At 41.9% G+C, this 20,199-nt stretch overlaps 1 protein-coding gene across 1 annotated transcript in view; it reads right to left on the bottom strand.

The window, feature by feature from the left end:
• The window catches only part of LOC147733202 (mucin-2-like), a 1,332,790-nt gene that overhangs the window by 23,034 nt on the left and 1,289,557 nt on the right, over nucleotides 1-20,199 (bottom strand). The gene's annotated exons all lie outside the window — the stretch shown is intronic.

Here is a 20,199-nt window from a genome sequence, read left to right as displayed (position 1 = left end):
AAGAAAGAGAAAGTCAGTGTAAGTCCATCACCGTGCTGAAAATAGGGCAATCATCACAAGGCAACCCGAACACATGTTGAGCAGATTCACTGCTTGTAGCACTGTGAGCTGCTGTGAGACAATCACATTCAAGGGGAAGATGTCCCGTGAAAACCATATGACGGGTGCTTGTGGAAGACAATTTCTATGGATTGGAGACTTGAGAATGCTAAAGTGATTCTGGTATTTTACTGACCTCTGCTGGTCATTCTCTATCAAGAAAGTTAAACAGAGGCAGTTGCAAGACAAATATAAAAAAAGAAAGACCCTAAGCAGAAAACATTTCTGGTATTTAACTGACCTCTACTGGTCGTTTTCTATCAAGACAGTTAAATAGAGGCAGTTGACCAGAGAAAAAGTCCATAAGCGGAAGCAGACAAGTCCAAGGGCTGATCTCCAAAGCCCACAAAGTACAGACACATGAAAGTATGTACTAAAGTATATACAAGAAGTCTCGAATGCGTGCCCTAAAAAGTGGGAGTTGGAGAAGGAAAGAGAAAGCAGAAACAACTACGGTAAAAAGGCAAGAAAGCTGTGATGAGAGGAAGACAGAGAGATGGATCGAGCAACAAAGAGACAGGCAGAGGGGTAGCGTGAAAAGAGTCAGAGAGAGAGAGAGAGTATACACATATAGAGATGGGTAAAAAGGGAAAACGGAGACAGACAAAGAGAGATAAAAGTGATTTTACATAAATAGTGACAGGATATGTAAATCATGTATAAAAGCTAGATTTAAGAACTCTTTTCAATTCTATCCCGAGGATATGTCTAAGGCTGTATCCCAGGCCCCAATGGTCTCATGAATATTTAGAGCTTCTATTTTACAGCAGTTTATTTGGTACTTTGGTAAATAGTTTTGTAATCCAATAAAGATCATTATTTCACTTGTTCGATCTTTCATCCTTTTCTCCTTATTTGATCTCTGGAGATTTTGATCAGAAGAGGGCAATCTTGACATTGAAATACCATGCCAGGTAAGCGCAAAGTTCCACTGATCACTTCCTGCCTCTGATGAGGCCTGATGTTTTTGTCTTTTATGACTTGCCATGAAAACTGGCTTTTATTTGGAGGTTTTGCAAGAACCACTGTGAGCGAAGCCTCCTCTGGTCATACCTGTGACCGGAAACGTCATCAAAACCAAAATTGCAATATAGTTTGTTTCCAAACACCTTTCTTTGGGAGAATAAACTCTGTGGATGTGCTGAATTAGCAGATGCTGTTGTTCATAGGCCCAGAATCTGATGTGCCCTCCTTAAATTTCCCAACTTCCAGAAGTCTCAATAAATCTATCTCTGTTCTTCAGGGCTCACTCAGAGGTTCTATGTACGTTGTTTAGTGCCTTTCCTTTAACCTACCATCACATTGTTTGCAGTGTTTTATGGCCCTTTGAAAGATATTCTTAATTTGTGGATTCTAAACTATTCAAAAATATCAATTGATTGAGTCAGTCGGTGGTTGCGGAAAGTAATGACTGGATGATACTGACCTTTATTTTTGACGAGGTGTCAGTTGGTGGCTATGTATTGAAGTCCACTTAGGGAGTTTTGCTGTAACAGGGCTTGCACAGACAGGTTTTGAAAGCAAAGTAGTGTCACTTCTCGTGAATATATCATGACTTTCATGGGACACAACTGACTCATCTCATAAAACTGGTAACTGAGGAAGGACATTGTTAGCATTGTATTTAAGGCTTCTGTACTTGAATGAGGACAGACACGGGAACTTCTCTGCACAATTAACATGTTTAATGAAGTAGTACTGGCGGTTCTCAAAAGGGTTCCTGTGTGTCAAATGAGAGGAGACTGGCCTTTTTCAGCTGTAATGGAACACTTTATGCCGGACAGTGGACACAAGCTTATGAAAGTTATGTTATGTTAGCGAAGCTTATAAAGCGCACTTCTACCCATGGGTGTCCTGGCTCTACACAGTGACTCACTGTACGCAGGGAGCCTAAACCGTGAGTAACCAAGTCTTCAGCCCCTTTCTAAAGGAAAGGAGCTCTGAGGCCTTCCTCAGAAGCTGTCTGTTCACAGAAGGCTGAATATGACAGCTCCATGGCACACTGCCCTTTCCCCTGCCTGGTGAGTTCCTGAGACTGCATCACATATGAGCTCTGCAGGCATTTCATCACAGGGAGGGGATTCCAGATGTTTACCTAGATAATTTATAGGATTACCATCTCCATATTGTAGGCGTTCATGCATGGGCAATCTTATGCCTCTTATTGCTTTTACCGATTGGACCATTGTTTGTATGTATCATCTTGGTGATTGCAGCATTAGGAACTTTGGACAGAGTTATGCCAACTTCCTAAAGGAAGTTGTCACATAGGGGGTGTAGTGATCCCAGGGGTAAGTATCTCCTTGGCTACTTGTCTTCACGACCCTAATACCACATAGTCTAGCATTTAGGGGAGCTCCTGGCACCAGGAAATCAGATCCTGCCAATCTGAAAGAAGATGGATCCTGAAGAGTAGAAAGAACAGAAGACCTGCAACTGCCTTGGTGCCAAACCTGCCGGCAGAAACTCCCATGGAGTAGCATAGCTGGTCCCCTGAATCCTGAAGGCACCCCAGAAGAGCTGTGGTGGATTCTGGGCAGCCAGAAATCTGACATTGGAAAGCACCTCAGCAATCGTGCCTGCTATCCCGAGATGAAGTGGGCCAATGGTGCTAGCGTGGTTCCGAGACCCCCAGATCTGAATCCCACCTTGGACTTCTTGACGCCGCCTGCAGCTTCTTTTTTCAGGCCCCCCTATACCCCAAGTGTCTCCAATGACAAAAAACACATCCCTCAGGACACCTCTGCACCTGGCCACCACGGTCCAAAGAGAAGAGGACCAAAGGTGTCCCCGACGATCGTGACACCTGATCCTCCTTGTTGGTTCAGCTGGACTAATCCCCCAGGACCAGCTTGCATACTCTTTTTCACGGGATCAATCCCCATTGACTTCAACGGAGCACCCAACCCTGTATTGCACCCCTCCACCCGGCCTCCCCAGTGCTGCCCAAGGTGACCTGTTGGTGCTGCCTGGTACCTTGCCTCATACTCAACTTAAGTCCAGAAGACTGGTCTTGTAACTTGCTGTAAAGTACCTACATGCAGTGCATGCCTTTCCTCCATATGATAACATTGCCACTTCAGAAATTGCACCAAGTGGTGACTTTTCAACACTGTAAATATTCCTAACTCGAAATGTTCTTACCTCATTTTGATGATCTTGGTGCCTACATTTATGTAACTATATGAGTTTGTGTTATTTTTATACATTAGAGTGGATCACCCTATACAGTTGGGTGCATCATTTATTGACTGGGTGTGTAATACTCCTTTCTGATAAGCTGAAGGCTGCTCAACCACACTACACCATAGGGGATCACCTTGGGATTGCTAGAGCAATCCCTGTCCAATTATAAGGGATACCTGGACTCTTTGCACAATACACCTCTTTTTGGTATACTATATAAAGAGCCAGCTTCCTACATTAGTGGTGCAGCAGTGGGATACAAGACTTAACATTTGCTGTACTACTTGGTTAAAAGGTGATGCCACTAAGGAATCCACAATCATCCTTAGCTAAAGTAATGTTTTGTTGAATTTGAATTTTTCTCTGAATTGTTTAATATAACTGATCGGGCCCTGTGTTAAGACCCCTAAGTTCAAACTGTTTAGAAGTAAAAAATATTTTAGTTGGTAGGCCCTTAAAAGTCTCCATAGACTTTTAAAAAAAAGTTTTCATCTACTTTAATACGATGACAGGTCCATCCCAGCAGCTCAACCTGGGCCCCTACAAAAACCATAGGTTGGTCCACATTAAGGCCCTCTGCCTGGCAAGCATGGAAACTTGCCATGTGGTCTAAACCCACTAACGCTCATCTGCAAGAGTTGCTTGTAAAAAATGATAGAACCAAGTCATGGAAAAGAGCCCCTAATGATACGGGGAAGTGGATGCTGAATAGGATGATGAGTCCATCAGCAACCCCATTGACAGCAATACCATTGATAGCATCCCAGAAGAGGTAGATAGTGAAGATGCTGATTTTCAAAAACTAGCAAAGAGGACAGCTCTGGAGGCCAAACTGTTGGAAATAGAAAAGAAAAGAGCTGAGATGGGCCAAGGGCCCCAATCTGTTGGCAACAACATTTTAAACAGGGAGAAAGATGAAGCATTTGACCAAATATGTGATATCATCAAATGGTTTACAGCCTTGGATGGAGCTTGTAAAATGCAGAAACTAAGCCAGACGTAATGGTGCTCCCTACTCTGGGAGCTGCTTTAGGAACATACAGGGATAGCATCCTGACACTGGATGAGACAGCTGATGAGTCCTATGACCTCATGAAGGATACCCTGGTTGAGGGCTTTAGAGTAACCACTGAGGAATACAGGATTAGGTTCAGGGATGTTTGAAAAACCTTGAGTCAGACATAGGTAGATTTAGTTGACTTCTCAGCCAAACACTAGATGGCTGATTAAAAGGTAACAAGTTGCAAGACTATGATGGGCTTTATAACCTGATTATGAAAGAATATCTGATAAGTAACTGTAGTGCTGAAAAATTGCATCGGTAGCTGGTAGACCTCGGATCACTTTCTCCCCAAGCATTGAAAAAGAAGGCACACCACTGGGTGAAAACTAGGGTAACAAAGACAACTCACAGTGGAGTAGACCAAAAGAAAGGGGTTTCTGATGCCCCCCCCGCATCCCCAAGAGAAAGATGGTGACTAGTCCAAAGATAAAACAAAGGGTATATGTACAAGGAAGTGGTTGAGCGTGTCATTAGCCTCCATGGCTTAACGACACGCTCCAACACTTCTGAAACACAAGGCTGCACCATACTTACAAGAATGTGGTGCAGCCTTGCGTTTCCCCCTGTTATGGTGCTAGGTTTAGCAACTTAGCATCAACGCAGGTAACCTTGCACCCTAGTGCAAGGGTGTCTGCGTGCAGGGGAGGATTGTTTATGTGTAGAATGGTATCGCTTCCTGCACATAAACAATCCTAAAATGCAATTCTGTCTCTTTCATGTGTGCTGCTTCATGCAGCACACATGAAAGTGACAAAATGGCATTTTTTCCAAAGGTTTGTTTATGTACAGGAAGGAACCCCTTCCTGACTTGTACATTAGACGCAGCCCCTATCGCCACCACAACATTTGTAAAAGTGATGTTGTGATTAAGCATGGGCGGATTTTGCGGATCCACGATCCGCGGATTTTGCGGATTTGCGGATCGTGGATCCGCAAAATCCACGGATTTTGCGGATCCGCGGATTTTGGGGCGGGGGCGGGGCTTCCATGCGAGTGCACATGCCTCTTGTGAGGCCTCTATCCAGCATCACAGCTGATTTTCCACGGTAGAGTTGGGAAGAAGGCACACCTGTCCAGCCTCGACGACGCTCACGATTGTTTTTGGGATAATGAATGAGTCACTGAATTTGAGCATCAACTAGTTCGAGCGACCATGTGTGTGTTACTATGCAATCGCCCCGACGGGCGCAGGGGTCCCTTGAGTGAGCTGTCCATCATAGTGGGTGAATGGCGGGAAGACGGTGCAAACCGCGAGTGTGTGGGCGGGGCCAAACGGGCAGGGCTACCATGCGAGTTCACATGCTTCTTGTGTGTAATGTGTATAAAAGGTCAGAGAAAGATCAGTTCAGCAGATGAAGAGAAATAAGCTCCTTGTCACTAAGCATGGGCGAATTTTGCGAATCTCGCGTTTGCGAATTTTGCGGATTTGCGAACTCGCAATCCGCAAAATCCGCGAATTCTCGCGAATATGCGGATTTTTTTTTTTGTGTTTGCGCGGGTTTCTGCCAGTTCGCGAGGGTTTTGTACAATTTCGCAAATTGCGAACTTACCTGTCGGGTCGCAAGTTTCGCGAACTTGTTGTTTCTACGTGTCCAGCCTGTTTGGGACACTCTTCTTCATCACTGCCACTCTCTGTCACCACTGCCACTCTCTGACTACTCATGCCACCCTCTGGCCCACCCATGCCACCCTCTGTTTCATCACAGCACCCTCTGGTTGTCCAGTCAGTGTACATTATTGTGGCAACGCAAGCACACCTTCCCTGCCTCAAGTGACCTGAATTAATTTGGGGCTGATTAATGTGTCACAGAATATTTTTTTAGCTGGCACCTGCTTCCTTAGTGCTTCCTGATTAGTGATCTTTTGCACTTGCTAAGTGCTTTCATTGTTGCAAAATTAGTTACAACACCTGCCCTGCCCCAACTGACAATAATGAATTAGGGGCTGATTAATGGATTTGAACTTCCAGCCTGGCTCCTGCTTGTCTCCCTTAGCTGTAATTCAGGACCTTTGTGGCATATGTGTAACTATTCTGAGGTTCAGAGCAGGGTCACATAATAGTTGCAACTGGCAACTGAACTCTGGAGGGGCCCCTCAGGAAGCACTACAGGAAATGGCTACTAATGATGAGCCTGAACTTTTGAACCTGGTAAGTAGTTTCAGTTTTGCTAAGATCGTGTTTCTGCAATTTTGCACTTATTCGCGGGGCGCAAAGTTGTACTGGGAAGCCGTGAACTCACGTGAACAGTGCGAGCAGTGCGAGCAAAATCCGCTGCTCGCGGATTTGCGGATTTTGCGGGAGATTCGCGAATCTCGCGGATTGCGAATTTACCGAAAATCCGCAAAATCCGCGAGCGAAACGGATTTTCCGCCCATGCTTACTTGTCACAGAAACAGCACGGGTATTGCGCTCGTGAAAGTCAAGGATGCAAAATCCTCTATCCAGCATCACAGCTGATTTTCCACGGTGTTTACTCGTTACAACGCATTTTTTACAACGCACTACTGTTACAACGCATCCATTACAACGCGGATACTGTTACAACTCATGTTTTTACAACGCATTTTTTTACAACGCAGGTACCTTTACAACGCATACCATTACAACGTAAGTATTGGTAAGTATATAGTTATATTTTAAATGTTATATGTTTGGGGTTAAGGGGTATTTTTAGGGGTTAGGGTCAGTTTTGGGTTTTAGGGTAAAGGGGTATTTTAAGGGGTTAGGGTCAGTTTTGGGTTTTAGGGTAAAGGGGTATTTTTAGGGTTCAGGGTCAGTTTTGGGTTTTAGGGTAAAGGGGTATTTTTAGGGTTCAGGGTCAGTTTTGGGTTTTAGGGTAAAGGGGTATTTTTAGGGTTCAGGGTCAGTTTTGGGTTTTAGGGTAAAGGGGTATTTTTAGGGTTCAGGGTCAGTTTTGGGTTTTAGGGTAAAGGGGTATTTTTAGGGTTCAGGGTCAGTTTTGGGTTTTAGGGTAAAGGGGTATTTTTAGGGTTCAGGGTCAGTTTTGGGTTTTTGGGTAAAGGGGTATTTTTAGGGTTCAGGGTCAGTTTTGGGTTTTAGGGTAAAGGGGTATTTTTAGGGTTCAGGGTCAGTTTTGGGTGTTTGGGTAAAGGGGTATTTTTAGGGTTCAGGGTCAGTTTTGGGTTTTAGGGTAAAGGGGTATTTTTAGGGTTCAGGGTCAGTTTTGGGTTTTTGGGTAAAGGGGTATTTTTAGGGTTCAGGGTCAGTTTTGGGTTTTTGGGTAAAGGGGTATTTTTAGGGTTCAGGGTCAGTTTTGGGTTTTTGGGTAAAGGGGTATTTTTAGGGTTCAGGGTCAGTTTTGGGTTTTTGGGTAAAGGGGTATTTTTAGGGTTCAGGGTCAGTTTTGGGTTTTTGGGTAAAGGGGTATTTTTAGGGTTCAGGGTCAGTTTTGGGTTTTAGGGTAAAGGGGTATTTTTAGGGTTCAGGGTCAGTTTTTAGTTTTTGGGGTACAGGGTAAAAATAAATTATATTTAATTTTAATTTAAATTATTTAATAGCAAATACATTAAATTAAATTAATTTGCATTATTTTTGGGGTTTAGGGTCAGTTTTGAGTTTTTGGGGTACAGGGGTACAGGGTAAAAATAAAGTAACATTAATTTAAATTTAAATTAATTTACGGAAATTAAATTATTTAAAATTACATTAAATTATACTTTTAAAATTAAGTTACTATTATATTATTCTTATTTATATATACTTACCAATACTTACGTTGTAATGGTCTGCGTTGTAAAGGTACCTGCGTTGTAAAAAAATGCGTTGTAAATACATGCGTTGTTACATGACCCGTGTTGTAAAAACCGCGTTGTAACAGTATGCGGAGTAAAAGTCCGCGTTGTAACATCATATATCCATTTTCCACGGTAGATTTGTGAAGAAGGCACACCTGCCTCGACGACGCTCACGATTAGGGCATGTTGTAACTATTTTAGGATGGCGCCGGCAAGCTACCAGCGCCATCCTAAAATACTTACTAAATTAGCTTCAACAGGAAGCTCTAATAGATAAAGCAGGTGCGAGCACCTGCTTTATTTTATCTATTAGAGCTTCCTGTTGAAGCTAACTTAGTAACTATTTTAGGATGGCGCTGGTAGCTTGCCGGCGCCATCCTAAAATAGTTACAAGTTGACAGGCCAGCCAGGCTTCAACTTTTGCCCCCGGAATCCGCCGCTCGCGGATTTGCGAATTCGCGGTAAATTCGCGGGAGTTCGCGGATCGCAAATTTACCGAAAATTCGCAAAATCCGCGAGCGGAACGGATTTTGCGCTCATGCTTAGTTGTGATGGTGATAGGGGCTTGTACATATGCCCTACAGAGCCTTCTAAACTCCCCCAAAAACCTGTTCAGGATTGTGGGCCCGAATTAATACAAAGACCATGGTCGGTACCAGGGTAAGAACTGGTATCCCAAGAAGGCTTGGTGCTTCAATTGCAAAGCCAATGGGCACAAAACTGAGACCTTATCTGTCCGAAAACAAATCTCCCTAGTGTACCTGCAGTTTCTAATGTAGTGGTAGGTCTCCGGATGGGATACAAGGTGTGCCCTGACCATGTCAGAGAGCACACTGAAGCAACTTTAGTCTCTGAGGGTGGGGCGGAAGTAGCTGCTCTGGCTGTCTGGCCCAGTAACAGTCACATATTAATGGGATTAGAGTTGAACCACTGAGGAATAGAGGTGCAAGTGTCACTATGGTGACTAAAAACTGATATCCCCAGATCAGTATCTGACAGGTGAGAAATTCACCTTCCTCAGTGCTAACAACCAGACCAAGTCAGTGGTGTCCTTAGAATGGGAAGGAGTTACTGGCCAAAAAAAAGTGGTGATATCCTCTTCAATTCATGTAGCATATCCGCTAGTAAAGGATCTGGAGTCCTCAGCTTAGGCTGAGGTCAAATGAAAGTCCCATGGAGCCATACTGGGTAAATCTGAAAGGATGTGTGTAAAAAAAAGAGCCCAAGGTTCAAAAAAGAGTTGGAGCCTGGATAATGATCAAACCCTTCAATAGAAAATGCAAGAAGTCTGGGAAAGCATCTCCAAATCAGCCATAAATTCAGGTCCCTTCTCCTCAGGGAGAAGACCTGTCATCTCCAGAGGGAAATGCACCCAGGGAACCTGGGCCCTAGCTTGCAGAGCTCAAAGGTTCAGGGAGATCCTCTAGGGAAGAGCTGTGCTAAGGACAGGGGACCTGTCCCACTCTTGAGAGCCTGAAATAGCATGCTGCTGACCAGGAAAAAGGAGAGGCCAGTGGCTTCGACCAAACCTACTTGAAATAGGGACTCCTACACATTGAGGTCAGAGACCCCAAACCTGGTGCTACTAGAAGAATGTTAGTGCCCCAGCAGTATAGATAGTTCTCACTCTCTCCAGCACATGAGATCCCGTTAGCTGAGAACATTGCCACACCAAATCTTGGAGTATGTTGGCCTTTCAATTCTGCTGCCTAGTTTTTCCGAGATGGTGGAGTTCTATAACTGCTGTGCAAACTGTCAAACCAGAAACAAAGCACGTAGCCATTCAAAGGTCCCTTTAATCCAACTTCCAGTGCTTTGGGTTCCTTATGAAAGAGTAGGGGTTGACATCATTGGCCCCCTGGACCCTCCAACTGCATCAGTGAACAGATTTATACTGGTGGTAGTGGATCATTCCACCAGGTACCCTAAGGCTATTCCCCCTAGGACTGCAACTGCTCCTAAAATTGCCAGAGCACTCGTTAATATCTTTACTAAGATGGGCTTTCATAGGGAGATGGTGTCAGACAGAGGTCGTGAATTCATGTCTGGCTACCTGAAAGCCAATTTGGACTGAATGTGGGGTGACCTACAAGTTTACCACCCCATTTCACCCACAAACCTATGGTTTAGTTGAGAGATTCAACAAAACTATGAAAGGCATGATCCTGGGACTCTCTGACAAACTCAGAAAGGATGCCCTTTTGCATACCTCATTGCCCCCTACAGAGAAGTACCACAGAAGGGAGTAGGATTTTCCCCCTTTGAACGTCTGTTTAATCAGAGGGTACATGGACCATTGTGCCTAGTGAAGGCACAATGAACACTAAACATTACAGAGTGGACTATGTACTTGGCTTATGTTCAAGGATAACTGAGTACATGAAGAAAGCATCCAAAAACCATAAGGCCAGCCAAGAGCTCCAGAAGCTCTCGTATGACAAAAGGCTGCACTGAAACCAGGGTGGAAGGTGTGGATTTTCGAGCCTGTGGCAACCATGGCCCTCCGGGACAAATGGAGTGGACCTTACCCTATCCTTGAAAGATAAGGGAGGTCACCTATGTGGTGGACCTGAGCACTTCCAGGAAGCTCATCCATGTGCCTTAAAACCTACCATGACAGGGCTGTTGTGGCCATGCTAATGGTCACTGATATAGATCAGGAAGAATAAAGTGAACGTCTTCCTGACCTCCTCTTTCACAACCCTAAGAATGGGTCAGTCAGTAGATGAAATTGTCTTTTCAGACACCCTCTCTGCCTTGCAGAATGTTTACTGCAGGGAGGTCCTACACCAGTATAATGAGCTCTTCTCCTTGACCCCTGGTCAGATAAGCTGGTGTACCCAAGAAGTGGACAGCCTAACTGTCAAAAACAAACAAATGCAGGCAGTCTGACCAAGTCAAAGAGAGCATCAAAGCAGAAGTTAGCAACATGCTGGAATTGGGATTCATTGAATCCTCTGAGAGCCCCTGGTCCAGCTCAGTTGTTTCAGTCCCAAAACCTAATTCCAAGAGTTGAAAATCTGAGCTGAGGTTTTGTGTAGATTGTAGGGGCCTCAGTTAATTGAACAAGACAGATGCAAACCCAATTCCTACGGCAGACAAATTGAGTGACAGGTTAGGGGCAGCTACATTTCTCAGTTCTTTTTATTACACATCAGGGTCCTGGCATATTGGTTTGTCCCCTGGAGCAAATGTAAATTCAGCATTCTCAACCACAGTGCAATTATCCTATCATAGTTTTCCTAGCCCAAACGGCTGCTTTAAAGAAGGTACAATCATAGTAACACATTTCAGGCAAACTTAAAAACTTTAAGTAGAGCGAGGCTAATCTACACCGTAGTAATCCTAGTTTGCTAAACATGGGTATCAAAAAGTGCTTGCGTGGCAGACAGTGCAAATTGCATAAAAACATAAAGTGCCAAAGTGATTGTGCAGATAGATTGTCTGAGGGGCAAGATGATACTATGTTATACCCCTCTAGATTTAAAATGCCTTTAACACAGGGACCAGTATATTGAACACGCCCTGAAGGGAAAAAGAAGTGAAGGCTCCCATTGCGTGAGATCTAGAGATAAATATATAGGGGGCCACTGGTAACTGAAGATCTATAATAATTCAAGACTGCGGGTGTTACTGGCTCATTTTTCATTCTTAGATCTTCACAGTGCTCCAGGAATGTTGCTTTCACCTCTATCTTTTCAGCTTTAGAAACACTGCTAGGCTCATAGATCAAAGAAGACAAACCCAGGGTTGCTAAAGTGTTCCGAATATAAATCAGCCATGGGATAGAAAAAGTCTTGTCCAGGCTAAGACAATCGAGGATATCCCTGCATATCGATGCTGCGTGGTTTGTCCAAATGGTAACCCAATGGTAACCCATTGCAAAAGAGGTGCCAAAAGGACCTTATCAGAGGCAAAACCATTGTTTAACTAAATAAAAATAGAGGTAGTAAGTTCAACAGCTGGTGGAGAAAATGATCTTTCCTTGCCTGTAGGGAGCAACATTTATTAAAACCCCACAATACTGCACCATAGGTAGCAGCACTAATACACTAGAAAATGTACACCTTAAGTGCTGGCCAGACAGTCCTTCTAGAACCTGATCTAATAAGATTAGAGACTGCCCTTGCAGTTCTGTTGAGTTTAAGGCTAGATTGAGTATGCTGGGAGTTTCAGGACCCCGAGAAACTAAAAATCAGGCCTAGATAACAAACGTTATCAGCACTCGTAAGTGCCTGTCCCTTAGTAATGATTTTCTTTAGCTTTGATTTACCAGGTTCACACGACGGTGCACAGACAAAATATCGACTCCAAAATATCGAATGGACAAAATATTGAGTTAAAAATATCGACAATAATAAAATATCGATAACAAAAATATCGTTGGTCAAAATATCGAATAAAATAATGATTAAAAAATATCGAGTACAAAAATATCGACTCGAAAAAATTGACAAGACAAAATATATATAAATAGTCAAAGTAAAAAATTTCGATAATGTGTAGAAAAAAGGTTAATTTTTTTTTGTTTATTAATAGTAATATAAATTGTAGTTAATGTTTAGGAGCGGGATGCTGGGTTAATAGGGGATAAGGGTGGGGAGTAATTTAATAATAATTAATTAATTAATATATGTTTGTAAATATTTTTAATTAATAATTAATTGGTAATTAATTATTATTAATTAGTTAATTAATTAATATAATTTTGTACATATTTTTAATTAGTAATTAATTGGTAAATAAATAATATTAATTAGTTAATTACATTAATTAGAGTAATTTATTTATATATATAATTTTTAGTTATTGTTAATTAATTAATTGGGAAAAATAATATTAATTATTAAATAAAATTAATTACAGCTAATGTGCTAATATATTTACTTTATTGTTATTGTTAATTAATAATTAATTGGTAATTAAACAATATTAATTAATTTTGGGTAAAGGAGTATTTTTAGGGTTCAGGGTCAGTTTTCAGTTTTTGGGTAAAGGGGTATTTTTAGGGTTCAGGGTCAGTTTTCAGTTTTTGGGTAAAGGGGTATTTTTAGGGTTCAGGGTTAGTTTTCAGTTTTTGAGTAAAGGGGTATTTTTAGGGTTCAGGGTCAGTTTTCAGTTTTTGGGTAAAGGGGTATTTTTAGGGTTCAGGGTCAGTTTTCAGTTTTTGGGTAAAGGGGTATCTTTAGGGTTCAGGGTCAGTTTTGGGTTTTTGGGTAAAGGATATTTTTAGGGTTCAGGGTCAGTTTACCGTTTTTGGGTAAAGGGGTATTTTTTGGGCTCCAAGTCAGTTTTCCCTACTGTTTTATAGTATGTTACTATATATATATATATATATGTTTTAACAAATAAGATTGTAAAAAATTATTTTAATTATTTTCATTTATTTTTTAATTATTATAAGTTAATTTAAGTATTTATAAGTATATTTTAGTAATTAAATTTGAATATTAATTTAATTTAACACTGTTTTTAATAAAGTCGATATTTTTTACAACTATATTATTGTAAACGATATTTTGTACTCAATATTTTTGTACTTACCTGTTTGTAGATACAAACTCGATATTTTGACTGTCGATATTTTGTCCACGATATTTTTGCAAGTCGATATTTTGTCCCTCGATATTATTTCAGTGATCCCCACATGACATAATATGTGACTTAGTGTAATTAGTATTTAAATCAATATCTTGCATAAAAAGAACAAAACAGTTCACCTGCATTTGGAGCAAGAGCTAGCAGCACTGCATCATCGGCACAGAGTAAAGCTAGGCACAGAGGTACCGGCTGTTCTAGGCTATCTATTTGAGAGGACTTAAGGTGGGCTGTTACTCCATTTATATAAAGAACAAAAAGCTGGGGGCCAGTATGCACCCCTGCCTGACTCTACTCTTCAATGCAAAATCAAATGATAGCTCACTATGACCATTTAAAAGGACTCTAGCTGATAGATCTGCATGTACAGACAATTCATCATGGGAGGGGTCTACTCCCTGACCCAGCAACTTTAACCACAACTTTGTTCTCTTCACTGAATCAAAGGCAGTGGACAGATCCATAAAGGCAAGATAAATAGGACTACGTCTGAGGTACATGTACTTGATAAATGTCAGGGCTACGTTAAAGCACTGTTTATTGGTACCTACATTTGGGTGAAATCCAATTTGAAAAGGAGAAAGAATGCCTTTATTGGTAGCCCAAGCCCATTTGACTAAGTGATCGTATATAAATCCACCAATAATTTTGTATTCTGCTATTGATAAGTGAAATAGGTCGACAGCACTTAGGAGACATGTGATCACCCTTTTTGAACATACAACTGTTGCTGGTGACCAGCAATGAGGAATATTAGTTGTGAGGCAAGAGTTAAATACATTGGTATTCAAGGGGCCCCATATCACAAGGCTTACACTTCAGCAAGTCAATCGGCACCCCATTTGGGCTTCCCGCTTTCCCACTAATGTTGTGTTGGATGGCCAGATCTTTAATGCAGAGAGGTTAGCGTACTTGGATCATCCTCAATATGGTAGACAGAGGTGAAGTGTGTTACCCAGTCTGAGCCTGATTATATTATTTTACAGGAGAGGATTAGTAGAGAAGTTCCTTGTTCTAATTCATTTTACTATGTCTCAAAAAGACGTACTCTCCTTCTCAAGGGCAACGCTTTCCAGCAGCTCCCAGTCCTCTTTGTATAATTTCCTCTTGCTGGGCGACAACGCAGTTTTATACTTGGGGCATGCCTGAAGGATCTCAGACCATACCATGGATCATGCAATTAAGGCCTTTCTCAGATTGATATTTGCCATGGAACAAACACCATCTAACCACCTAGGATCTGCATTGAATGGTTTGATAGGTTTGAGCATAGACTCTCTATTACTACACATGAAACTGTTATAATGCGAGGTCATCAACTCCTGTCCACTGTCTAACAGGGAGTTGAGAAACAAGCCTAAGTGTTATTAAAGTAGGATAGACAATAATTCTGCAGGTTTATTAAGGCGCCAAACTAGTCTTAAGCCATCCTTTGAATGTTGTGTGATAGAGACTAAGTTAATGTTACACAGATGTCTCTTAATTGGTAACAACATGGAGGCACAAAGGGCATTGTGATAGCCCCACTCTGCTGGTAAAATATCTTCTTTAGAGAACCATCATGTAACATTAGAGCTTGCAACACACATATAATCAATAGGTGAAGCTCTTCCACACTATTTGCCCCTCCAAATAACTTAAGTAAGTCAACCGAATTGTAGCCAACAAAGTCATTAAGGAGCTCTGTCCCCCTTGCATCTTGTGCGACAACTTAGTCATACTCATATACTCATAGACATTCGCAATGGGATTGAGAATAATTATTTTCAACTTTAGTTTGAATTCAGATATAAAATGTAATAAATGAATATTGTGTACACAAAAAGCATTAGTAAAATCATTATTATAAAAATGGATCAAATAAAAAAACAATATTTGACTTGGAAATGCTAAGAAAGATGGTGACTCACATTTAACTTGTGATACCTCCACCTGGAGGCTTAAACTGACTCAGATAACTAGCCACCCATAGCCCAACTCCGAGATGTTGGAATAGCAAAGCAAGCAGAGCCCCTGAAGTGTGCTGATTCAGTAAACCTGGTTTCCTGAAAAGTAATTATGTCATGCTTTGAGACAAATGCCTGTCAGCCCTTTAGATCTGTTACATTTTGAATAAGAATAGAGCTTGATCTATACTGTGTGGTGATGGTGTAAGACGTTTTAACCTAGTACTGTGTAACAATTTGGACAGTGGGAATTACAAGTTAATTTTTGCCCATGGCTTAATCCAAATCAGAAAGTACATCATACCTATTGGCTGTAGGTATGATGCAGGAATCGCTAGTAATATACGGAGATTCAGCAGGGCCGGCTTTAGCGCTGGTGGGGCCCTGTGCAACATTGTTTGTCAGCGCCCCCCTCCCAACGACCACCTTCGCCACAGATTCCCTCAATACCACCCTTCAAAAGTGCCCCTCTCATCTCCATAACCACTCACTCGCTGAGATTCATTTAATTAGGATTATAAAGCCGCACATACCAGTGTAGGATGTCAGAGCAGTTTACCTCAGACACACATTACACAGAGAATCTCACATGTGTAAATCAGTGTATAGGAATGTTACATAAGACAGTGGAATACAAGGTGTCGGAGTCACATGTCATCCATATTGGTAGACAGTATAGTTTAAGAGTGCTTGGTCTGAAGAAGCACAAACTCAGAATTTAAAACATTAAAAACATTTAATAATAATATATATATATTTTTTACCGAAATGAACCATTTTGCAAGGTTAAAAGAATGGAAGGCTGGGGGGAAAGCATACCGCTCTAATAATATATACCTTGCTGTTTTCATCCAGCTCTTTGAGGAGTCATTAGCTTACTATTCTATATTAGAATTTTAATTTATACACCTCAAGGAACAAATGGCTCTCTCTGACAAAAGCACCGACCTCTTTAGATTGTTTGTACTTTGTGATCTGCACGGTACACCTACTTTGCAACAGGAAAATTAATCCACTGCACTTCTTTTGGTTAAGCCAAATTTCCAGTAAACAAAAATCCATCTCATTCCAGGTAGAACATTAATCACCGGAGTTATCTTGACATTTTTATTGTATGAAAATTGCTGGGTGCATGGAACACGGTAGGAGGTGCTTTTAAAACTATGACATACTTGCAAACTCGGCGCCAGTCAGCACCTGGTGCAATGCCACCGGTCGCACCACCCTAGAGCCGGGGGCTGAGATTCAGTGTATTCGCTGTGACAGTACCAACAGGTATGCTGTCTCTCTAAGGCAAATTTGAATTGACTAAAGGCAAGATGACCCTCACACAATGAGTAGAAGGACAGGTACCCAAGTCGTCTGCCACTGGTCTAGGGAAAATTGGTCAGAAGCTACCTTTGCAAAAAGGGGGATCTATAAAAATACCCAAGCGGAACCAGGGTAATTGAGCTGCTTGTCATGATACTGTGGCTGTGGTTAAATAACAATTGGTGTGCCAGCCATTGGAATCTAAAATTTACCACAATACACTCCTTCAAAGGTTCTGGCTGGTTTGGCCCTAACCATGCAAACTGTCTCTTGTATGGAGAAAAGACATGCCTCTTTGTCAAACTAGCAAGTCTAAAATTTTGTTAAACAAATCATTGTATAATTTGTGCTGGTCATTTCTTTAAAAAGAGTACGCCCGAGAGCACAGGTACGTAGGGGTAGGCTGCAGGAGGAAGGTTAATACCAGGTAGTGGAATACGTGGTTGTGTTATTGAAACTTTTCTCCAAGGGAGGGCCCTTCAAAGGATGTGTACATTTTGGAGCTGAAGTACGTAAAGAATCTCTATCCTGCATGATCGGTATGTAATTTTTGTGTAACTGATCTGGGAGATCTGAAATAATTAAAGAAGCAGATGGCGCATGAGTTAATAGGCTACCATCCACAGAGGTGCGTCATTTTCTTTTGCAATACCACATAGGACCAGTATTAATAGTGCCTGTTTGAGATAGTAGGTGGCCGAGGTAAAGTAGGCAAGAAATCAATATAGCTTCAATGGAGTCCAAATGTGGGAACAGATTCTGAACATTGTGCACAGTTTGTCTGATAGCTTCTCTCAGAATGTCTCTAGATAACTTGCCAATAATTCCCTGATTGGGTTTGTGATCCAGTTCTTCTCATGTTGTTGTGAAGAGGGAGCCCTTGGGCTTTGTGCTGGTATAGTCTCAGACTCTTTAAGCTGTTGAGAGGGGAGTATTGGAGTTACCCAATTGCTTATGACTGTTACCGTGTTAAGTAAAACTTTATTGCGTGATTTTAAAAAAAAACCTTTGCACAATACAAAAGATAAAACATGTTAATGCTTATTAAGTTGATAGAATTATGAATAAAAATGTTAACACTTGTTAGATAGCAGTAGTAAAAGTAATAAAAGAATGCCTAGTCCACCATATGTCCGAACTCTCTTATTTGTGCCCTGTACCTTTGGAGACTATCTCTTCAAACTGATTGTGGCCAGGATTATGTTTAGCAGACAAAAGGTATCCAGCCTGTGTGCAAGGCCCTTTAATTGTGTTAATTGCACTTTTGCAATTAACACTCGAGGTGCCCACAGGGCAGTAATTGTACTTATTGTGGAGGTCCAAGCATCTGCGCCTCTGGCTGAGCTAGCGATTGGCATTTCCCCTTCCCTAGTTTTTTTTGCTGCACAGTCCATAAACCTCACCAGAGCGCAATTTAAATGTGTGTTCCAGGTCGAAGCAGGCCAATACTGTGGATCTGCATGAATAGACCTCCTTATTATTCCAGGCCCTCCGCAGGAGGAGCCTTCTTTCTTTCAGGAGGCTGGGGCACAGGCACACAACATGAATTATATCTTCCCTATGCTTGTCGCAAAATCGACATGTCTTCGGGGCTTGCTCTCTTTTCCATTTGGGAAGATGGCAAGACAGGTTAATCACCCCCAATCTTAATTTTAGAAAACTAAGTTTAGTGCGTGCATTGAAAGTACAAGTTAAGTAGCTCTGAGGTGTCAGCTGATCGTATGAGATGAGGGTCATCCAACCATGGCTTCTTTTTGCAAGGCTCGCCTTATCTTCCATTGAGGAGAGCTTTTTTGTGCTTTTTTTTCGCTAGCCTTTTAAACTCATATTGGCTGATATGCAGGTCCCATGCATCGCTCAGGCCTAAGGTTTTTAATCCACTTGTCAAATATCGATGCCCCGCTTGCCATCGTTTTGTTTTTAGATCGGACCTCAGGTGTTCTGCTAAGCTGCCCTCTTTTGATGGCCTCAGCTTGTGGCAGCACATTAGGAAGTGCATCATTCTGTCCAAAGTTTGCTTACATATGCCCAGTTCCAGCCCGATTTGTGCCAGTCGTGTGAAAGATGGTAATTGGAAGACTGTTCTAAAAATGTTTGCTATAATTGTGTCCAGTTGATCACTGTCCAATCCCTTAAGCACCTCGCTTCCACATGTTAGGGTTGGAATGACTTTTGCCTGCGCCACCTGTAGTGTTGGAGCAAAAGTCGGGCCAAATAATTCCTTTTGGATGGAAATGAGAGCAAAAGCTAGTGCTGTACCTTTCTTTTTTTGTTCTCCCATATGGGTTTTGTATCTTCCGTTGTTGTTGAAGATCACTCCTAGATACTTGTGGCATTTGGATTCTGTGATTCTTTCAGAATTTAAGACCCATGTCAACTTTTTGGGTCTTCCTGGGCGAATTGCCAACATTTTTGTTTTCTTGTTATTTATCACAAGCTAGTTCTTGTCTGAGTATGTGGCAGTTGCATCCATGAGTCTTTGTAATCCCACCTTTATGCTACTTAGGAGGGCCACGTCATCTGCATATAAAATATTTGACGGCTGTAGACTACCTAATTTAGGAACATGGAAATTTACTTTGTTAAGGGCTTCTGGAAGATCTGCTAAAAATAAATAGAAAAATGTGGGGGCCAGGACGCATCCTTGATTCAGTACTTTTGTTGTGAAAATTGGTATTGACAGCCTGGAGCCGTCACCAATCTTAATCCTGACCCAAGTGTCCTGATGCAGTAGTTGTAAGGCTCTTAGTAAACCATCTGGGATGTACAGAGCGAGAAGCTTCTGCCACAGCTTACCCCTATTGACTTTGTCGAATGCTGAACTAAAATCTATGAATCCTATGTAAAGCGATCTGGTACTAAGCTCCGCCTGATCTATCAGACACAAGAGAGCCGTGAGGTTAACCATAGTGCCTGTTCCGCTTGTGAAACCAGTTTGGTTTAGTGGGATTATTGAGTGTTCCTCGGCCCAGTCCCGTAATGAATTTAGCAAAATCCCTGCAAAGTAGTTGGCTTCATTATCAATGAGAGCAACTAACCGATAGTTGCTGGGGGATTTTTTGTCCCCTCCTTTGAAGATTGGAACAACGATCGATCCTTGCTAAGAAGGTGGAATGTTGTCCTTTGCTAAAATGGAGGTAAAAAGTGGAGCTAGTTTAGATGCCCAGAAAGCTGGGTCCTCCTTAAACAGAGCCGGAGGAATTCCACCTGGTCCTGGGGCCCCATCTTTCCGACCCTTTT

The sequence above is a fragment of the Lissotriton vulgaris genome, chromosome 2_1 (assembly GCF_964263255.1).
Source record: "Lissotriton vulgaris chromosome 2_1, aLisVul1.2, whole genome shotgun sequence".
Classification (NCBI taxonomy): Eukaryota; Metazoa; Chordata; class Amphibia; order Caudata; family Salamandridae; genus Lissotriton; species Lissotriton vulgaris.
The sequence above is the reverse complement of the archived record's forward strand: the minus strand, read 5'-3'. Positions and strand labels throughout refer to the sequence as shown.